Raw genomic sequence first — 22,007 nt, 5'->3', positions numbered from 1 at the left:
GTCTGGCTGGACTAGGCTGAAAAAAGCACAGGTCAAGGTCAGAGGTTCAGAAAGAAGGCTGTCTCTGGGACAAGGAAGGTGAATGCCTTTTACATGGTGCTGGCTCCGGAGACAGGGCTGCCATCCAGGTTTGACTAAGATATGTGCAGGACTGACAGTTTGCACCAAAGAAAAGCCAGTGTCAGTCATCCCAGGGCATGAGGGGAGCAGGTTCAGGCATTCAGAACCACACCCTGTCCCTTAGCCCCAGTGTCCCCTTCCCAAATGTGCCATGGAGGAGTCGGCTCGAGTGGGAAGTCCAGCGCCCTGGCCCGCACTGCCCACACACACCAGTCGGGTCTCCTTTCCCGGCTCAGCCTCCTCCTCTTCCCTGGAGGAGGTCAGGGCTGCCAACATCATCACTGCACACAAACCCCTCCAAGTCAGAAGAGGGGAGCTGAATATTCAGTGTCTGGGGAGACAATAAAAGTCCCAGGAAGAACCTGGCTAAGGCAATTACCTCTGCATAAATGCATATATTACTCATCCGTGGCTTTGAATATATAAATAATACTGATAAAATTTGCATGCGTTAAAAGGAGATGTAATTACCCACTGATGCCTGTGAGCGCCTGGTACCCACTGGCCACATCCTGGGCCTGCTGCCCCGCCCCCAGTAGCCCACCTTTGCCCTTTCTGGAGGCCGAATCTATCACACATGTGTTTTCTGCAGTTGTAAGGAAACCAATCTTTGGTGACCGTGAGGCTTTGGTGGGAGTCTCCTTTTTTATGAACCCATGGGCTGCTGTGGTTACCCGACTTCAGTCTTAAAACTTCGGGCTATTTTAATATGATCACTATGTTGCTACTTTTAAAATCACATTTTTGGTTACAAAAATAATGGCCGTTCAATTGTACAAAATTAGGAAAATACACAAAAGTTTGAACAATAAAACTCATTCATTATCCCCCTCCCTCAGCATGAGCACAGTGCATATTTATATTTTATTTCCTGCCAGTCTTATTTTTCTATGCACAGATAACCTTTTTTTCTTAGAACTTAGGATCATATTATACATAATGTTTATAACCTGTTTTTATCTTTTACAATATGTCATGAACAGATGAAGAAATATAAAAGGCAAATAAATATGAAAAGATGCTCAACCTCACTAGTAATTAAGGAAAATACAAACCACAATAAGAGTGAGATAGTTTTTTTTACCTGTCATATTGTTAAAGATTTAAAATAATGATAATATCCACTCCTGGTGTACGCATGTGGGAACAGCTTCTCCCAAACCATTGTTGCTGGGACGAATGTGTAAGTTAGAATGCTTTTTCAGAAGGGTAATTTAGCAACATGCATCAGAACGCTTAAAAAGTATACATGCCTTTTGGCCTCTGAAAATCCACTCCTTAGAATTAAAATAATCACACAGAGAGGAGAAGATACATTATAACAGTGTGAATTATAGCATTTTATCATACCAAAAAAATTAGAAACAACTTTAATAGTCCAGTGCTGGGAATTAGTGTAATAAGTTATGGTCTATCTACATAGCAGAGTCCCATGCAGCCAATTACATTGGAGACACACACACGCATGCACACACGCACACACACGGACTGATACCCTATACCATCAGGGGTAAAAAGGTATCTTCTGAAATATTATTCTGGAACTTACCAAGAAAATGTGGTAGGTTGAAAAATGTTTTTTTAAATGTCTGCTTCCTTCTGAAACCTCACTAAAAGAAAAGGCATGAAAATTACATAAACCCACGAGCACGAAGTGAATGTGAAGGGAGATGAGGGATGCCAACGCATTTTGGGAAATGAAATGAGGATGAGGAGTTAGAAAAGCTAGAAGAGACACCCATCAAGAGCCAGCAGAGGGGATGCCAACAATGAGCTCCCCAAAGCACAGCACGGTACCCCAGAAAGATGCAGAGCCTGGGGGCATCGGCTTTCAGGGAAGCAAGGAAGACGGGGCTAACGCAGGAGGATTTGTTCAGGCACTCAGGGGACATCGGCGATGCTAGCTTGGGCTTTCACGGAGCCTACATTCTAGGTGGGGAGGTAGACCAGTGAGGCAGAGGATATCAGATAGAGCTAAGGAGAAGAGTGAGGGAGGAAAAGGACAGGAAATACTGCACAGGGAGCAGTGTGGTTTTAGAGAGAGTGGGGAGCGAGGCCTCCCTGAGAAGGTTACAAGTGAGTAGAGTCTTATAGGGGGAAAGGGAATGAATGATTCAGAAAACCAAGGAAAGAATATTCCATCAGAGGGAACAAACAGCACATGCAAAGGCCCTGAGGCTGGACTGTGTCAGGAGCAGTTGAGGAAGGAGACCAGTCTGGGGAAGGCTGCTGGGAGACGAGGTTAGTGGCCCCGATTATGTACAGATAGTAATTAAAGCCATGAGAGCGGATGAGATCAGCAAGGGAATGAATATGGATAGCCAAGAAACCTAAGGACCGAACTCTGGAGTGTGGCAACACCTAGAAGTGGGGGAGAAGTGGAGGAATCAGCAAAGGGCCTGGGCAGGGGCCGTCAAAGAGACAGGAGAGAGGCCAGGGGAGTGCGCTGTCATGGAGTTCAAGTAAAGACAGTGTTTCAAGTCAGAGAGAGTGACCAGTTGTGCCTTATGCTGCTGAAATGCCAAATCACGTGAAGTGTGAGAACTTGGGGGTTAGCAACATGGCGGTTGTCCACGAACCTTAAGAGGGTCATATCAGTGGAACGGCCAAGGTCGGGACCGATCCGTGTGGGTTCAAGAGGGCACAACAAGGGAGAAACTGGAGCATGAATTCAAACCAGCCCTGCCCAACACAAACAGAATGCAAGCTACGTATGAAATTTTAAAATTCTTAGAGGCCACATTTGAAAAAGGGAAAAGAAACAGGTGAGGTTAATTTTAGTAATAGATTTTTCTCTAACCTAATACCTACAAAATATTATCACTTCCACGAGTAACCAATATAAAAAATTATTAATGACACATTTTGTGATTTTTGTCATACCAACTCTGAAATCTGGTGTGTATTTTACCTTTACATCTCTGCCCGGCTGGCCACATCCCAAGGGCTCAATTGCCACATATAGGTAGGGACTACCATACTGGACAGAAGAGAATTCTTTCAGTGAGTTTTGGTATAAATGGAAGAGAGAGATGAGAGAGCAGAAGCTGACAGAGGGAGCGGAAGTGAGGTTTTCTGTTGTCGTTGCTGTTGTTTTAAATAACAGCAACAGAAGAATGAATAGAAGAATGCTTATATGTTGATGGGTTTGGTTGAGAGTCTGTGGAAGGAGCTGTCAGATCCCCCACCCCCTCCCTGGTCTATTTTTCTAACTCACACGCCAGGTGTCCCTCTCCTGCCCAGCAGGATACAAGGTATTTGTTCTACAGACATGCCAGAAAGGCTCTGGCCCAGGGATCCTGGTTCAGAGGAAGGTGAGGGACCCCATGATGAAAACAGCATGAAACCAAAGACTGCACGCTAAATGGTGAGCCCCTCATCCCCAACTTCAGCCCCTGCGCCTTCTGCCACTTACCCCCTAAAGCTCCTGCAGCCAGGATTCTGCCCCCAAGAACAGAGGTACCTGTCTGTGGCCTGTTAGGAACTGGGCCGCACAGCAGGAGGTGAGTGGTGGGCAAGCAAGGGAGCTGGTCCCAGGTGCCAAAAAGGTTGAGGACTGCTGCCCAAGAAGAAATGGGAGGATTTTTTCATTTGTTTTTGCTTTTGGTTTAGTTTGGTTTTTTGTTTTTGAGAAACGTAAGGCCCTAGAGAAGACTTACGGGTACAAACGTTTGGGAGTCCGCAGAGAAATGAGCACAGCACCCCCTGGTCACCCCTGGGAAGCCCACCAGTTTACAGACTCCACCATGAACACGGGGCTTCTAAACTGATTTTTAAAGCCCATAATCTCAAACATAAAAGTAAATTAAAAAGACTCATCAAACATCACCTTCTGGTGCGCATTATGGCAGACAGTCCTCAACTGTTGGAATTTAAAACACGGTGACAGAAATTTAAAAATTAATAGAAAGATTCAAAGATAAAAATTGAAGAAATCTCCCACTTAGGTGTATTTCACCCCGAAGAATCAGAAATGCAAAAAATAAAAAAAGAGGAGAAAAAAGATTTAAAATACAGAGGACCATTTGAGGAAATTCAACGTCTCAAAAATAGCACTTCCAAAAAAGGGGAACAGAGCTCACACTGGGGAGGAAACCGGAAGAAACAATAGAAGACAAGTTCCAGGGTGTAAGGACACAATCTTCACATTGAAAGGCCCATGGAAGATCCGCAACAATGAGTAAAAAGTCCTGCCATAAAGAGGGCCCGCTGTTGGGGCATTTGAGCGTTAGCCCTGCCCCCAGTCAATCCTAGAAGCTTCCATAGATGGAAAGCAACAGACCGCAGGCGAAGAATGGTATGGAAGCTCCCAACAGTGACCGTGAAACCAGAAGGCAACAGAGCAAGTGTCATCACAGTTCTGACAGGAAATGATTTTTAACCTGGAAATCTATACACAGCCCAGATAGTAACCAATTGTCAGGAAGGAATAAAATATACTCAGAAAAGCCTCAAAAAATGTTCTTCCCAAACAGCATTTTCAGGGCGTTATTAAAGGATGGATCCTATGAGATTGAGGGGATAAAGGAGACAGGAGACAGCCTCAGGGTCTAGGACGCAAGAGAGACTGGAAGGGACCACAGCTTTACGAGAGGCCCAGAGGGCAACCATTCCAGCGCAGAACGCAGCAGAACACCTGATGTGTTCGGTCACGTGAAAAGGGCTATTCACGTTTCACAATTTTTTGGAATAATTATAGTAACATCAAAATCCAAGTGAATTAAAAAATAAAAAAAGCCAGCAGCTATGATCTCCAAGCTGCATAAGAAAGGACTATGAATACCGTACACTACCTAGCTCAGCAGTGAAGAAAATGTGGACTGTGACACCCTAAGGCGAGAACCCAACTGGACCCACCCAGACGTGTAACCTAGAGAACCGCGAGTTAATAAATGGGTGATGTTTTAGGCCACTCCGTTCAAGGTGATTTGTTTCACAGCAAGAGAAAAGCACAGCCGCTTACAACGAGCAGCATTTGTTAGGTTCGTGAGTTTCCTGGTCTGCTGGGTGGTTCTTCTAGTTTTAGCTGGGCTCACTCGGTTGGCTCTGGTCAGCCGTGCCCTGGGTGGGCAGCTCTGCCGATCTGCAGCTAATGCTAAATGGCCTGGGCTGGGGAGGCCTGGTTCTGCCTCAGGGGGTCCCTCAGCCTCTGGAAAGCTAGCCCATCTTTGTTCCTAGGACAGGGATCTGAGAAAGGGTGGGAACTACCGGCACAACATGGCTTCTGCTGCACTCTGTTGGTGAACGCAACCCAAAAGACCGGCTCAGATTCAAGGTGTAGGGAGCACGCTTGACCTCTTGATAGAACTTTCTGCAAAGTCACATTGCAATGGGCATAGATGCAGAAAAGTAGGAAAAACTGGGGCCACCGTCAATGTCCCTCACTGTCACCCCTGAACACCCCCTGCTTTGAATCTCAAGTCATCACATGAATCTGCTCTCTGCTCTTGACTGTTGCTGTGACCTACTGCTGCCACGTCACTCCTCGTTTCTCACGGGGTTTAGCTCCTGGCTTACTGGAACTTCCTCTTTATGGTTTCAGTGCACCCCAAGGTGATCCTTCTGACCTCCTGGGCTTTCAGTGTCCGAGTTCTTTTCATCCAATCGGCATCTTTATCCTTCTTCAGCCACTCTACTCTATGGTCATAGTCTAGACTTTCTCGTTACTGGTCGCATCTCTGAAATTTCCATTTTATGCACCGAACTCTCTGAACACCATCTCTGTCTCCACAGCCAGCTCCTTCTATCCTTTCGCCTCACAGAGACTGGTGGGCGTTGATGTCACCCTCTTATGGTCTATACCTGCTTTCCCTCTGACTCAGCTGCAAGGTCACAACCAGTCGTTCTGAAGTCTCTCCTTGTCTTCACCCCATCCCTCTTTCTCATTAGGATACTCATGTGGTAAAAACCACATTCCAAGTAAAATCCAGTTCCAGCCCTGCTTCCAATCAGCTCTGCGTGACGCCAGAGACGCACACAACCCCGATCACCGCTCTCGCTTTCACGTTTCTGACCAGGAGGACTCTCACGGGCCTTGCTGTGGCCTTGCAATCCCCAGTCCATTCCTTCTCCCGTCTCCTAGACGCTTTGAAACCTTCTCCTCTCTCCTCATCCTGCACACACCTCCTCTGCCATCCCCCCTCTCTCAGAACCCACCAGCACACCCATCCACCCACCAGCACACGCACCATCTCCCTCTGGCTTCTTTCCCATCTCACTACACCAACGCTCCTACCCTCCACTACAGCATTCGATTCTACCCTTCTTGCTACGCAAGGGTGGACATGGGCCCCCTCTCTCTCACATTGCCAGATTTCCCTCCCAATGAATCATTCCCACTATCCTCCTTCTGACGTGTCTCCCATCCTATAAAAAAAAAAACTTTTGACTCTATCCTCCCCTCCAGTTGCCCTATAACTCAACCCCCTTTGGCAGCAAAATCCTCAGAAACATTATCTGTACGATTGTCTCCACTTTTCTCACATTCTCCAATAAACCCACTATTCCTTGGAAATCACTCATCCAAGCCACCAGTGATGCTAATTATGGGGGTTGCTTCTCGGTCCCCACTTTCCCTGGCCTCTCAGTGGCATTCAGCACAGTTGTTCATCCTCCTGGAAACAGGTCCTTCACTTGGACTCCGGGTTGTCTTCCCAGCTCACAGCTACTCATCTTTAACTGAGACATCCTCCTAGCTGCTCTGTGCCCCCAGTCTTGTTCCCCTAATTCATTCTACTCGCACAGCCAGAATGATCTTCCCAGGCCCCCCTCTCATTTCTACAGATCCCAATGAGAGCAGGCCTTCTTAAACCAGTGACTGGTACAAATATCATCACCTTATTTTTGTGCTATCCCATGAACAAGGAAGAACTGAGCTAGGAAATGTCTTAAAGTATTTTTTCAGGATGAGCCCAGGGGATAAGACTTTCCAGGGTTTTTGTTTGTTTGTTTGTTTCTTTGTTTTTTGTTTTTTAATCTGTAGAAATACATCAGCTGTTTTCACACTGGACAAATTCTTATGCCAAAAAGTTTTCCCTCCTCACTCCACAGATGTTGCTTCATTGTTACATTTAGTATTTTAAATAAGTCTGGATACTCTGAACCCTCTGTAGTTCTTTCCTTAAAGGAAATTATTAGTGAACAACTACAGCCCCCAGAATGCACCTCTCCTCTCTTCTCCTGCTGTTCTTTCTGATTCAGTTTCCTTAAGTGCCTCTCAGTCCCACATGGGCAGCACCCAGAAACACTTCTCCGCTGGGATCTATACCTCAGAGGGACCTTGATTCAGGGATGGGAGAATAATGTGTGTGTTGGTGGGGGAGGGCATCCTTGCCTTGGCTACTGGACGTCTTGCTCATAGGCTGGCAGATTTTTGAACCAAAGCCCTGGTCCCAAGCACTGTGGAAATTTGCCTCTGTGTATGTGTGTGTGTATATATGTGTGTGGGAGGGCTTGGGATGGAGGAGCCTGTAAGGCACATCTATTGATAGAAAGTCCTTTGGCTTATTTTACAAACTGGCAGAGTTCCTATTATGTGCTAGGTACCCTCAAATCGATCTCATCATTTTATCCAGAACAATACCATAGGTGAGTGCTAATAGTATCCCATTTGACAGATGAGGACAGTGAAACTCAGAGAGGTTATAACAAAAATCTTTGCGATGTTACCCTGCTAGTGAATGACAGAGCTGAGATTCAAGGTGAGGTGCACAGAGCTAAATGCCCAACGTCTCCCTCTCTCAAGGGAAAGCCACATCACATAAAATTAACCTTTTTAGAAGTGTACAGCTCAGCGGCATTTAGTACCTTCACAACGTTGTCTGACGACTACCTCTGTCTAGTTCCCAAACATTTTCATGACCCCAAAATGAAACGCCCAGCCCATTAGGCGGTCAGTCTGCCTTCCCTCTCGGTCATGCTGGAAACTCCATTTTTTTGCTGGTGGCCCTGCTGCCATTGCAGTGGGGGTACGGTGAGCCCTGTCCCCCCTGCCTGCCTCGGTCCTTTCCCCGACACTCCCCAGGCATCCCCAGGCAGGCACCTCCCCAGCAGGGAGGAAGAAGCCCTGCCCCAGGTCACTTCTGTCCCCTGCGTGATCCCTGCAGCCTGGAACTCTTCCCCGATGCTCTGCCCAAACTGCTAGTCGCCTGCCTTAGTTCCCCCCCCCCGCCCCCCCCTTGGGCAAAGGCTCTTTCATGCAAGGTTGGGAGTCCTGCTCGGGTGGAGCCCCGGCTCCCTGCCCTCACTACCACGTCCCCGAGGCCATACAGCTTGGAGCACAGAGGCCAATTTCCCCAGTCCTGGTCTCCAGTCCCTACCCCAGTATCTCCCCTCCCTTTCTGACCTGTGACCCCACATCCTGCACAGTTTCCTTAGGGCTTCTGCTGTCTGGGGTGCAGTTCTCAGTCCCACCACATCCTCCTGTTACCCAGAGCTCCTCAGGGTCCATGGCTCTGAGAGGTCACTGAGCCTTGTGCCCAGGCTCAGCACAAGGAGCCAGAGGAAATTTGGTGGAAGTCCATCTTCCTTAAATATGCACACTTGGCAGAAATCCACGTGTCCCTTCAGAACCCTTGTCTCCACAGAGAGAAGCTTCTGGAGCCGAAACATCTTCAGTCTGACCTTGCTGCAGCCAGAGAGAAGCGCTGTCTGACCAGCTCCCCGACAGGTCACCTGCTGGTGTCTGCATTCAGTCCACATTAATGGCCACATAGCGGCCTGAAATTAACGAGGAAGAGACCCGAAGACCTGTCCCATTAGCTGGCCTTGATGGTGGCCTGGCTGACGGGCATCTCTTTGCCCTTCCTTTCCCAGCTGAGTCAGCCAGGTCTGGAGCCCTGCTTGTGAAGGGTCAGTCATAACCCCATCAACAAGACCCCAGGGAGTGGAGAGGGATGTCTGCCCAGGATTTCTGATGCTTGGATTGCCAGTGCCTGGCACGTGGAGAGCCCTCAAGAAATGCTGGCGGTTCTCAGCAAAATTGCCTGTGCCTGGGCTCGCTGGGCGGATCAGCTCAGCCTCCCTCCAGCTGTGACACTTCGAACACCTGTCTGACGTCTCTCAGTTCCCTCTGTGGAGTGTCCAAGCTTTTCAGAGCCAAAAAGGCAAAAATGAGATGCCTGGCTCCACGTAAACTCTATAAATGCCAGCTGCATTTATTTAGAGTAAGCCAGTCTTGCAGGCATTGCTTATTTTTATTATTAATTATAGAACTCTGTGTATGCAGGGTAGGAATGTCTGTATACACATATCTACAGGTTTGTGTTCCTGTAGCCCACGCTCATGTCTACATCCACTCGCCCGCCTGGTCCTGAAGTCACCAGCCCATCACTGAGTGGCACCTTGGGGCTCGGGGTCAGTTAGGGGAGATGCTGCCTAGCAAGGTCTGTATATGTCCCTGTGTGCCTGTGTCTCAGTGTGAGTCCACAGGTTGTGTGTCTGTAATGATGTCTCCCTGGGTCTGTTTCTGTGTATAAATGTGTCCCTGTGTATGTTAGCCTACTTGAGCTGACATAAAATTCCACAGATTGAGCAGCCTACACAATCCATTTGTTTTCTCATAATTCTGAGGGCTGGAGGTCCATGATCTAAGAGCTGGAAAATTCAATTTCTGGTGGGAACTCTCCTCCTGACTTGTAGATGGCCACCTTCTTTCTCACTGTGACTTCATGTGGCCTCCCTGCTGCACATGGAGAGAGGGGCAGACAGAGAGAGAGAGAGAGGCCTTTGGTGTCTCATCCTTTTCTTATAAAGGCACCAGCCAGTCCTGGCTCTACCCTATGACCTCGTTTAACCTTATTATCTCCATAAAGGTCCAATCTCCAAATACTATTGACCCTTGGCCAACATGGTTTGAACTGCATGAATCCACTTTTACATTTTTAAAAAAATAAATACCTTGACTTCTGGCCAAGATGGAGGCCTAGAAAGACACTCTGCGTCTCCCTCCAAAACTAAGAAAGAATACAACGACCTCAAAACTATAAACAACCAGAAGTTCCAGAAAACCAAGCTGCATGGTAGTCCAACAAACAAAGGAATAAAGAAGAAATACTCATCCAGACAGGTAGGAGGGGCAGAGAGGACACGGGGTGGAGGCGGCAGCAGCAGCAGGCCTGGGGAAAGTGCAGTCTCACATTCTAAAAACTAGGGAGGGACACCTGGGGAGTGCTCCCAGCACCAGACCAGACCGCACAGCTCATGGTTCCAGCACCGGGGAAAATCAAGCCTCATTGCTTCTGACTGAGCAAACTAGTGGGGGTTGGGGTGGAGGAAGAAACTGCTGGTCTCTCAGCAGAGTCCACTTGTTTAAAGGGCCCCCACAGTCCTAGAACATCTGCAAACCCACCCACTCTGGGAACAACGGCCAGGACAACGGCTAGAGGGGCACCAGTCCCATACGGAAGTGAGAGAAGTGTCTGGAAAAGGGGCAAGTGCTGAGCAAGCAGCATTGTTCCTTCTCAGACCCCTCCCCACCCACACAGTGCCACAACATGTTTGCCCTGTACTGAGGAATACCTCAAGGCTCTGCCCCTTAAATGTAACAGGTGCGACAGCTCTACCTAAGACGCAGAGGCAAACAAACACAGGAGCCTGTCAAAATGAGGAAACAGAGAAGTATGGCTCAAAAGAGGGAATGGATCAAGGTTCCAGTGGGAGAACTAAGCGACAAGGAGATAGCCAACCTAACAGGCAAAGAATTGAAAACACTGGTGATAAAAATGCTCACAGACTTGACAGATGTGCTTGAGTACAGCAAATGCATAAGGGAAGAAGTGAAGGTTACGTTAAATAAAACAAAGGAAATTCCACACAAAACCAATGGTGAAGGGAAGGAAACTGGGGTTCAAGTCAATGGTTTGGAACATAAGGAAGAAAAAAAGTCAACCAGTACAGAATGAGGAAACAAGAATTGAAAAAAATGAAGAGAAGCATAGGAACCTCTGGGACAACTTTAAACACGCAAACATCCAAATCATAGGGGTGCCAGAGGAGAAGAGGAAGAGCAAGAAATTGAAAGCTTATGTGAAAAAATAATGAAGAAAAACTCCCCAAATTTGGTGAAGAAATAAACATACAAGTAAGTCCAGGAAGCACAGAGAGTCCCAAACAAGTTGGACCCAAAGAGGACCACACCAAGACACATCATCATTAAAATGCCAAAGGTGAAAGATAAAGAGAGACTCTTAAGAGCAGCAAGAGAAAAGCAGGGAGTTACCTACACAGGGGTGCCTATAACACTATCAGTTGATTTCTCAAAAGAAACTTTGCAGGCAAGAAGGGACTGGCAAGAAGTATTCAAGGTGATGAAAAGCAAGGACCTACAACCAAGATTACACTATCCAGCAAAACTATCATTTAGAATGGAAGGGCAGATGAAGTGCTTCCCAGACAAGGTAAAGCTAAAGGAGTTCATCACCAAACCCTTATTACACAAAATGTTAAAGAGACTTACTTAAGAAAAAGAAGATCAAAATTATGAACACTAAAATGACAACAAACTCACAGCTATCAGTAACCGAATCTAAAAAGTAAAAACAAAATCCAACTAAGCAAACCAGAGTAGGAACAGAATCATAGGTATGGGGATCATTTGGAGGGTTATCAGCTGGGAGGGGGAAGGGGGAGAAATGGGTAAGTGGTTCAGGGATTAAGAAGCATAATTGTTTGGTACAAAATAGACAGGGGGAAGTTAAGAATTATATAGGAAAGGGTGAAGCTGAAGAACTTATTTGCATGACCCACGTATATGAACTAAGGGGGGTGGGATTGCTGGGGGATTGGGGGTACTGGCCAGGAAGAGCAAAGGAAAAAAATTGGGACTACTGTAACAACATAATCAATAAAATATACTTAATAAATAAATAAATACCGGTACTGTTTTTGAACCCCATTTGGGAGTCTGCAGATATAGAGGGGCAACTCCACGCATGGACCTGCACAATGTTATGTAGGTGAGTTGAGCATCTGTGAATTTGGGTATTTGCAGGGGTCCTGGAACCAGTCCCTGTGGATACCAAGGGTAGTGAAGTTTGGGGGGGGTAAAAATTTATATGTAGAATGTTTATTGTGCGGGGGCTTGGCCCCCCTCCACCCTCATTGTTCAAGGGTCGACTGTATAGCCACATTGGGGGTTAGGGTTTTGCATATGAATTTGGAAGGAATAGGGCACAATTCAGTGCATAGCAACGTGGGACTTGTGTGTGTGTGTGTGTGTGTGTGTGTGTGCGTGCATGTGTTTGCTCATGCTCATGTGAATGTATACGTGTCTGCTGCACATGTGTTTGTGTGTCTCTTCGTGCAGCTGAGCTGGGGAGGTGGGGGTGAGGAGCCACACCTGCCAATCACCCCCTCCCACCTGAGGCCGGAGCACCAACGGAATCCAACGTGGGCTCTTCTCTGCCGATCAAGATCTATAAATAAAGTTGTCTCCCTGGCATGCTCCACACCGCATGTGGCTCTTTAATAAAATTGGCTGAGATTTGTGGATAAGCCTGAAGCAAAGTCAATGCTCGGTGTCAATCCCACGCTAAGAGGGGCCTTCAGGGGTCAAGCTGCTTCCTGTATATGATTCCATATCAAAGATATGTCAGCCGGGCGCTAACCAGCTCCTGGCGTGCGGGGAGCCGCTGAGCTCTGACCAGGTCCCCCCTGGCCTCCTGGGCTGGGTGTGAGCGTGGTCAGCCGGGAGGCGGGGAAGGGGCACAACCAGAGCCACTTCTCAGCGGGACTCAGCTCCTCCTCAGAAGTTTGGGGACTAACTCCATCTTCCTTGTCTGAGCAGCTGGAAGGTGGACAGGCAGCGGCTTCTTCCCAGATCTCTTCAAACCCTCCATATTTCGGGTCTAGAAGAGACACATTTTAAGGGGTACAGCCAGCATCTTTCTAGGTCTCTGCTACTCACCAGAGGCTGCAAAGAGCCTCTTTCCAAAGCCACATGCACAGTCTTCCGAGGGCGTGTAGGGGTCCCATGGCTCCCCCAAGCTCCCAGCCGATGACTGGGGTGCGTGGGGGTTTCTGTCCTCTCCCGGCCACTCAGGGAGGAAGAACATCTAATAGGCATGCTGGCCACACTCGGTGAGGCAGAAAAAGGGAAATCAAAAGAAGTTTGGTTTAATTAAGTATCAGGGAAGATTTATGCAACTTCCTCTCCTTGTCATGAATATTAATGAGGGCTCCGGCAGCCGTTCCACTGCTGCCCCCCTAGCCCGCTGGGGAGAGCTGAGGAGGACAGGGCCGGGGGTGAGGCAGGAGCAGCTGCCACCCCCCTACCCACAGCCCTACCGGGGCAGATGGTGGGTTGAGTCCCCTGCCAAGCACTTGGCCACTTGGTCAGGAGGTCCAGGAAAGGGAACCGGCCCCCTGCTGGCCCCCTGGTCAGGCTGGGGTTTGGGGCAGGGCTCCCCGCAGCCAGCCTTGCCCTTCCCTGTCTTGTGGCTGATCAGCTCCAGCTAGAGGGATGGCATGAGTGTGACAGCGAGTGACAGGGTAGGAGTGTCTGGGGGACGAAGGGGCAGCACTCCAGAGTCAGGGGGTCTGGGTGTGGAGGGGGACATGGTCTATGTGAGTGTGAAAGCAGCTGAGAATGAGAAGAGGAAATGAGAACCCCCAAGAAGGAGCTGCATTATGATGAAAAAGTGGGGGCGGGCCCCGGGAGTCAGAGGGAGGGGACCAAGCAGGCTGTGATACAAGCGAAGTCCCACGGAAGGCAACTGGAAGTCAGGGAACTAGAACCAACAGAGGCTGGCTACACGGAATGGGCTCACGGTCGCGGAGGCTGACAAGGCCACGGTCTGCAGTAGACAAGCTGGATGCCCAGGAGGGCCAATGGTGTGGTTCCAGCCCAGGAGGCAGCGGGCTGAGGAGCCGAGGTTTCAGTGCGAGTCTGGAAGCAAGGAAAACTGATGTCCCAGCTCAAGTCAGGCAGGAACTGCCCCCTCACCTGCGAGACAGTGGGCCTTTTTTCATTTTCTAGTCAGACCTTCAACTGATTGGACAAGGCCCACCCACACAGGAGAGGGCCTTCAGCTTTACTCCCGACTCAAACGTTAATCTCACCCGCAACACCTCCGCAGACACGCCTGGAATAACATTTGATCAGCTATCAGGACGTGCCGTGGCCCAGTCAAGTTGATACACAAAATGAACCATTACGACAACCCTGGCTCAGTCCAGCAGGGGAGCTCTGGGGACAGCCAGGCCACACCCGATGTCCTGATCAGAGCAAGACCCCTGGAGCATTTACCCCAACCCCCAGCACCCTTGGTCATTGGTGAAGGTGCCTTGGGCTCTGTGCACAAAGCCAGGCGGTGGCGGCTGTTGGTCTGGGAGCCAGTGCACTGGGAAGTGATAAAGGGACCCAAGCACATCTGCTCAGTGTGGCCCTGTCCCTGGCTGGGGGCCAGGGGGGGCTCTGAGGAATCAGTAATGAGCCTGAGAGGAACGAGAACTTCCGTCTCCTTTACTCATTTGACAGATGTTGATAAAGCACCTGCTTCGAGCAAGACGTGAATTCCGAGCCCCTCCATGGCCGCGCCCTGTGCGCACGCTCTGGGAACGTGGCCTCGGGACCCCCGGCAACTTGCAGATGGAACGACTGTTGTTATTGCCGTTATAGAGGAGCAGAGGGGGTTTCCAAGCATGAGCGGGAGGCTGGGACTAGAACCCAGGTCTGCCTGGCTCTGCAGCCACTGCCCTGGGCTTGGGCTGAGCCTCAGCCCCCTTGGCTGAGGACCCTGTTTCCGGGGACCTCTGTGTCCAGCAGGCCTCTCTCTAGTTATGTTGCCAGAAGCAGGGAAAACCCAGCTTTCAGACCCCTTCCCCTGCCTGCAGGGAGCTGGGGTATTAGATGGAGTTCAGGACACAGCCACCAACCCTGGGCCAGGCCAATACTGCCCCTTCTGTCACCCCCGAGGCCAGTCAAGCCCAGATGGAAGTATCTCCCATGATGTCAAAGTCACTGGAGACTAATAATAATGACTCTCAAATTTTTGAGGGCTCTCTAAACACCAAATACACTAAGTGCATCATCCCTACTAACAAAGAGAAAGTCACGGCTCAGAGACATTGTGTGACTTGCCCAGGGTCACACAGACATAAACGGGGGGATCAAATTAGAACTCTGGGGTCTGTGATGCCACATTTCTACATTTAAGCCCTAGATTAAAGGGTGGTCCCAGACCAGCATCAGCAGGAACTTGTTAGAAATGCAGCTTCTCGTGTCTGTCCCCAGGCCTCCTGCATCAGAACTCAAGGGACCTGGGTGGGAAGCAGGGGAGAGAGCATGTGTGTGGTGAGTCTGGTGCCCGCTCAAGTCTGAGAACCACTGATACAGGTGAAGCTAAGCCACCTGCTGGGCAAGGCCAGGCAGGCTCACCCCACAACAAGCAGGGCCCCAGACCCGGGGGAGCGCTGCTGCCTCGGGGTCCCGCCCTCCCCTGAGTGAGAGGGACGGCAGGAAGGGAGCAGACCTGCACCCTCCACCAGATGGTGTCTTCTCCTCAGGTTTGTCTCCGAGCTGCCCACCCACCCCGGCTCCCACTCAGCTTCTCTGCTGTCTCCTCTCCTTCCTACGTCCACGTTTGTGGCTTCTCTCTCAAGAAAGAAATAGCCTTGCCTCCCATCTTCCTTCCTTACCAACAGAGACAGCAGTGGCCTCGTTTTTGGCTCTCTGGACCCAGGCTTCACGGTGGACTTACGGCAGCCCTCACACACTCCCTCTGATCCCCCTGGTCAGCTGGGTCCCACACGCAGGGGACTCTGAATGGTGGCCTTCCTCAGGCCAGTCCCAGAGCCAGCGGGAATCCAGGCTCTGAGCTCCACGCCCTGCCCCAACCTACAACATTTAGGCAATTCCCCTTGGCATTTGGATCTGCGGTGGGTGAGAGATCCCTGCCAAGTCACCTGCTGAATGTGCCACTGCCTCGCCCCACCAGAGACACGTGGGATGTGCATCTGACCCCAACCCTTCCTAGTGTGCCAGGGAGCAGGGAGCAGGCGGCCCAGGACCTGTCCCTGGGAAGCAAGGAGGCCAGACCGTGTCCAAGCCAGACACCAAGCCCCACGCGAGGGCCCATGACTTTGCCAGACCTCATTTATACAAACGTGAAGAGAAAATGCTGACGAATTTCAAGACAGCAACCATAGAGCAATGTCTTCTTAGCAAGGAGTAGCTTGCCTTGGCTGGGGCTTCTCCCTTTTGGAATTTTTTTTTTTTTTTTTTTTTTGCGGGGGGATAAGTCACAGATAAACAGAGATATTTTTCCTGATTACCTATTATATACTTAAAGATTTTGGGAGGACAAGTTGTAATTTAATTGGTAAGGAATGAAATAACTTTTACAGTATTACTTTGTATCAGACACGTGGATGTTTAAATACATAACTGAAATAGAATGCCAAAAGTGCATAATCTTTTGGAAACAGATAATAAATATTCCCTTGCTCACAACAGACCACGTTAGGCTGTGCCCCTACATCTTTTGGGAATATTTTCTACCTCCTGTGCTTGAGGGCCGCTTGGATGGAAATGTTTAGTCCACACACCTAGTGTTCCATCAGTCAGGCAGACCTGGGTCAAGGTCCCGCTCACCTCTCTGAACCTCACTGTTCTCATCTATTAAGTGAAGGGCTTCAATTTCAGCTCACATCACAAGAGTACAAAGGGAGGTGCCGATGGGGCTGTGTTTCAGTGCTCTTTGTATCCTTTGTGCCTATTACCGTGCCAGGCACATCGGAGATGCTCAACAAATGACTATGGGATACAATTAAGTTGACTTTTAGCTATTTCTGTAGCCTAAGTTCCTAAAAGTGAAATTTCTAGGTCAAAGGGTATGAACTTTTTTTTTTTTTTTTAAGAATTTTTTAGAGCAGGTTTAGAGTCACAGCAAAATTGAGAGGAAGGTACAGAGATTTCCCACATACCCCCTGCGCTCACACATTATCAACATCCCCATCAGAGAGCAACATTTGTTATCTCTGACGAACCTATCACACACTGACATGTCATAATTACCCAAAGTCCATGGTTTACATTAGGGCTTTAGGGGTAACTAATGCATTATACAGGTTTGCACAAATGTGTAATGACACGTAGCCATCATTAAGTATCATACAGAGTTTTTATGGCCCTAAACATTCTCTGTGCTCTGCCTATGTATCTATTCCCCCAACTCCAACCCCTGGCAACCACTGATCTTTTTACTGTCCCTGTAAGTTTTGTCTTTTCCAGAACGTCAAATAGTTGGAATCATATGGTAGATAGCCTTTTCAGAATGGCTTCTTTCACTTAGAAATATGCATTTAATTTTCTTCCCCATTTTTTCATGGCTTGCTACCTCACTTCTTTTTAGGGTTGGATAATATTCCATTATTTGAATGCATTACATTTCTTTATCCTCTCACCTAGAGAAGGGCCTCTTGGTTGCTGCCGGGGTTTAGCAGTTATGAATAAAGCTGCTGTAAACATCTGTGCAAATTTTTGTGTGGACGTAAGCTTTCAGACCCTTTGGGCAAATACCAACAGTGTGATTGGTGAGTCAGATGGTAAGAGTATGTTTAGTTTTATAAGAAACTTCCAAATTGTCTTCTAAAGTGTTACCACCATTAGTTAATAAGAGATCGTGTTGCCCCATATCCTCGTCAGCACTTGGTATTGTCCGTGTTCTGCGCTTTGGTCCTTCTAATAGGTGGGCAGGGGTATCTCGCTGTTGTTTTAACTTGCAGCTCCCTGATGAGGTATGAGGTGGAGCAGCTACACACATGCTTAAGTTTGAAGGATTTTGCCAAGTTATTTCCCCATAGATATCGTGTATTTCCATGTTTTCTCACAAGAGTTTGTTGTTTGACAATCACTAGGTGAAAAATGATATTTTGCCATAGATTTCATCTTTGTTATTTTGAGTGGGATTGAGCATCTTTTCATCTGAATTCGTCTTTTTAGAAAACTGTCTCTTGAAGTCCTTTGCCCTTTGCTCTTTTAGTGAGTCATTGAGTTTTAAAACTTATTTGTAGGCATTCTTTAAAGAAACTAGTCATGTATTGATCTATAGGTTACAAATACATCTCCTAGCATGTTGCCTTCTCATGTTATTTTTTGTACATAAATTTTTTCTTTAATTTAACAATCTTTTTATGGTTTCTAGGTTTTATGTCTTATTTAGGAGCCTCTCTCATGATAAGATTATTATTGTAACCTCTATTTTATAATATCTTTTATGTTTTTCAACTATTTATATTGCAATGTTTGACTTACATGGACTTTATTTTGATGTAAGAAGGAAGGGCTCCGAGTTAACATTTTCCCAGATATTTGCCCAGTTGTTCCACATACCATTCATTAAATAACCCATTCTTTCCCTTTGATAAGAAATGTTGCCTCTATCATGTGTTAAATCCTCATTTCCTACTGGATAAATTTCCAGATTCTCTTTTCAATCACTGAGCCAGTTTTCCTATTCTTACACCATGACCAGTTGTCACTGTGCCCTAAAAGCAAGTAAAAAGCCAAACACGCTAAAAAAAAAACCACTTTCTTGGATCTGAAAGAGGTGAGGATACAGTGTAAACCAAGATGAGAGAGGGAGAGGGAGAGGAAGAGAGAGAGAGACGAATACAGGGGTCTCAGCTACCAGAACAGACGTGGGAATAAAACTGCCGCAGGGACCACTGCCACGAAGGAAAACCTGAACTATAATCGACCAAGCGCCAGAGGCTCTGTGCAGACAAGGCTGAGACTTAAAAACTCCAGGGGGACCCAGTCATGGAGGTTCCCCATACTTTTGTCAACTCCAGGAAGAGAAAATAAACCCTCGTGCTTCCGGCAGGGGGAGGAGAAAGGGAACCATTTTTTTTGAAATATGTACACCAGAGTACTCCGATCTTCTTAACGAGACTTGCCCTTGGGGGAAACTGAGTTAACAGAGCCTGACTGGTCTGGGGGAAGGGGAATATCCCACTGAAGCCCACTCTAGCCATCCTGTTGGATTTAAGCAGGGGGGCAGGGGGAGTTGACAAACATTATGAAGTTCATAGTCCAGAGGCAAAGGCTCAGTAAAAGACTGAGACCTAATCATAGGCCTATAGACTACTTCCCCTCCCCGACACCTCACCCCCACACTACAGAAGGCCTATTTATAGCAGTTTCTTTTACTGGGCACCTCATGTCTGGCTATCAAGAAAAAAAAAAAAGTAAAAGACAAAAAACACAATTTGAAGAGACAGAACAAGCATCAGAACCAGACAAAGGCAGGAATGTTGGGATTTTCAGATCAGGAATTTAAAACAAATGTCATTCTTACACAAAGAGGCTAAAGGATAAAATCAACAGTCGTGCAGCAACAGTGAACAATGTAAGCAGAGGAAAGAAAATCCTCAGAAAGAACCAAAAGAAAATGCTAGAGATCAAATACAGTGTAACAGAAATGAAGAATGCTTTGATAGATTATCCAGAGACTAGACACAGCTGAGGAAAGAATCTGTGAGCTTGAGGATATATCAATAGAAATTTTCAAAACTGAAAAACAAAGAGAACAAAGATTGAAAAAAACAAAAAACAAAAAGAGAGTATCATCCATGGACCGTGAGACAACTATAAAAGGTACAACATACACGTAATGGGAATACCAGAAGGAAAGCAAAGAGAAAGAAGAAGAAAAAAATACTTGAAACAATAATGACTGAGGCTTTCCCCCAAATTAATTCAGGCACCAAACCACAGACCCAGGAAACTCAGAGAACACCAAGCATGATAAATGCCAAAAAAAATTATACCTTGACATATCATTTTCAAACTACAGAAAATAAAAAAATAAAAAGATATCCTGAAAGAAGCCAGAGGAACAAAACAGCCTACCCAGAAGGGAACAAAGATAAGAATTACATGCGACTTCTCAGAAACCATGCCAGCAAGAAGATAATGCAGTGGAATAGCTAGCTAATGTATTAAGAGGGACAAAATCACCAGCATAGAGTTACATATCCTGTGAAATTATCCTTTAAAAGTGAAGGAGAAATAAAGAGTTTCTCAGATAACCAAAAATGGAGAGAATTTGTTGCCAGTGACTTGTCTTGCAAGAAATGTTACAAGAAGTTCTTTAGAGAAAAGGAAAACAACTTGTCAGAAAAGATGGGAAGTCGCCTAGTGCCTTGGTCAGCTATTGCCAGAATAATGCTACCTAAGGTACCACCTCCAAACTACAATCATTCACTCCTTCTTACACATCTGTAAGTCACCTGGGCATTGACTGATCTCATCTTGATTTGGCTGGACTTGGGTCCCAGCTGCCGGGGTCAGGGGCGTTCTATGTGTCTCTTGTCTTCGAACCAGTAGACTAATTGCAGCGTGTTCTTCTCCCGGAGATGGCAGAATGGCAAACACACTTCAAACTTCTGCTGCTAAAACATCCACTTGCGTCCCATTGGCCAAAGTAAATCACGTGAATGAACCCAATGCCAAGGGACAGGACATGCACGCTGGGCACTATGAAGACCTGACAAAGGTGTCGATGTCTGATTACACTACAGAGGAGTAAAGATTTGGGTCCATAATTTAATCTAACGCAGTTTACCTTCCCTATTTCATTTTATGGATCTGGTGGAATCTAAAGCCAACACGGAAGAGAGTTACCACAAACAATGATGTTATAGGTAAACCTATTTTATGAGTTTAGATGTGAAAATCCTTTAAAGTTGATAAATTTAAATCAACAGTGACATCCCTGAAATCATCTTTCACAACCAAGTATGGTCTATCCCAAAATTTTAAGGATTACTTAAATGTAAGAAATCCAATAAAATAATACACACTCTTAGAAGGACCAATAAAAAAAGGGAATCTCAATTGATGCAGAAAAGACATAGAATAAAACATGACACTCATTACTAATTTTTAATAAGCTCTTCAAAAACCAGGACTAGGAGACTTCATTAGCATAACAAAGAATACTTACGTTAAAATGACACTAGGATTGTACTTATGGGGACACATTAGACACATCCCTTGTAAGATTAAGAACACATAAGCATGACTACTTCCATTTCTATTCAACATTTTTCTGCTCAATGCAATAAAATATATAAGCACAGATAATAGTTTAACTATTAGAACAGAGAATATGAGATCATCATTATTTACAGATGACATAATTATATACCTAGAAAATATAAAAGTATCAACTGAAAAACTCCTAGGATAAATAGTCAAACATAAAATAAATGTTTGAAAAGCAATGATTTTTCTATATACTAGCAATAACCAGTTATAACAGAAAAGAGATTCTGTTTACCATAGCAATAAAAACATAAAATTTTAGCAGTAACCATAAGAAGACTTGTACAGAAATTGTATGTGAAGAATGCTACCAACCTTCATTCAGAGACAGAGAGGATCAGAACAGATGAAAAGATATATACCACACTCAAGAATGGGAAGATGAAATGTTGTCAAGCAAATTACTTTATAGGCGTAACACAGTTCCATTCAAAAGATAAAATAGGCTGGACCAAGTTGATCCAGTAATTCTAGAGTTTACTGGGAAGAAAAAAACCTTTGAGTATAGATAAGATATTTTGAAGGAAAAAAAAAAAGAGGTAATGAGGGGGCACTAGCCCCATCCAAATACAAAACTTATTGCATAGTAGTGCAATGATTTAAAGAGTGTCATCATTACGGTATGTGACAGATGCCTCAGAGAACATGATAAACCACTTGGAAACAGACTTTAGTGATAAGAACTTACATATAAGGTGTTGCATTAGCATGTAAGTTCCATTGACATGTAAGATAAGTTGCCTTTGGTTGCATATAACAGACACCTGACGGTTGGTGTTTAGCTGCTGCCTGGGAGCAGTGCTTCACTTATGATGTGAGCTGGCCAGCGGCGGACAGT

This window comes from Furipterus horrens, unplaced genomic scaffold (genome assembly GCF_987537825.1).
Source record: "Furipterus horrens unplaced genomic scaffold, mFurHor1.1.pri manual_scaffold_4, whole genome shotgun sequence".
Classification (NCBI taxonomy): domain Eukaryota; kingdom Metazoa; phylum Chordata; class Mammalia; order Chiroptera; family Furipteridae; genus Furipterus; species Furipterus horrens.
Note: the sequence above shows the minus strand (reverse complement) of the source record.